Below are 1,143 nucleotides of genomic sequence, written 5' to 3'. Positions count from 1 at the left end.
GGACTAGAGCGGTGAGATCACTTCCGGGACCGGACCCGTCCCCGGCACGGCCGCGCCTGCGCAGTGCCTGCCCGGGGGCGTGAGCGGAAGACGGGGCTAAGCCCCGCCCACACCTTTGGGTCCCGTCTGGGTAACTTTCGCTTCCCCTGTGAGGAGGCACTGCCTTGGAGGCACTGGTCGACCGGGTCAGACAGACGCTCGCCGCTCGGGTCGGGCAACCGCCTTCCCCGTCAGACACTGGCCCCCTCAGACAGGCATCCGCAGGCTCCCGTCAGACAGACAGTTGCCGCCCCTGTCAGACACCCGCAGCCCCCGTCGGACGCCAGTGTCCCTTTCAGACAGATAGCCACCTCCCCTGTCAGACACCCACCTCCCTCCTCAGACAGACACCTCCCTCCTCAGACACCCACCTTCTCCATTAGACACCCACCTCCCCTGTCAGACACCCACTTCCCGCATTAGACACCCTCCTCCCCCCTCAGACAGACACCCACCTCCCCCATCAGACAGACACTGGCCAACCTGGTCAGACAGACACCTGCTGCCGCCATCAGACACCAGCTGTCCCTGTCAGACAACACCTGCTGTCCCCGTGAGACGGTTGCCACTGACACACACCCACCTCCCCTGTCAGACTCAGGCTGTCCCCTCAGACAGCTGCAGCCCCCGTCAGACACCTGCTGCCACCATCAGAAACCCGCAGGCCCGTCAGACAGAACAGCCGCCTCCCCCATCAGACACCGGCTGTCCCTGTCAGACAGATAGTCGCCACCATTGTCAGACACACACCCACCTCTGCTATCAGACACCTGCTTCCCCCCTCAGACAGACACCCACCTCCCCCCTCAGACACTTGCTGTCCCTGTCAGGCACCTGCCGTCCCAGTCAGACAGACGTGGACATCCGCCTTCAGACACTGGCCACCCCTGTCAGACAGACACCCACCGCCCCCATCAGACAGACATTGGCCATCCTGGTCAGATAGACACTCGCCTTCCCTGTCAGACAGACCCAGACATCCCCCTTCAGGCACGGGCTGCCCCCGTCAGACACCCGCCTCCCTCATCAGACGGACGCCCACTGCCCCATCCATGATCAGGCGCCCGTCCGCTGGTCCGAACACAAAGCACAGAAACTCCCTGG

The sequence above is a fragment of the Ursus maritimus genome, unplaced genomic scaffold (genome assembly GCF_017311325.1).
Source record: "Ursus maritimus isolate PB19 unplaced genomic scaffold, ASM1731132v1 scaffold_22, whole genome shotgun sequence".
NCBI classification, from domain to species: domain Eukaryota; kingdom Metazoa; phylum Chordata; class Mammalia; order Carnivora; family Ursidae; genus Ursus; species Ursus maritimus.
The sequence above is the reverse complement of the archived record's forward strand: the minus strand, read 5'-3'. Positions refer to the sequence as shown.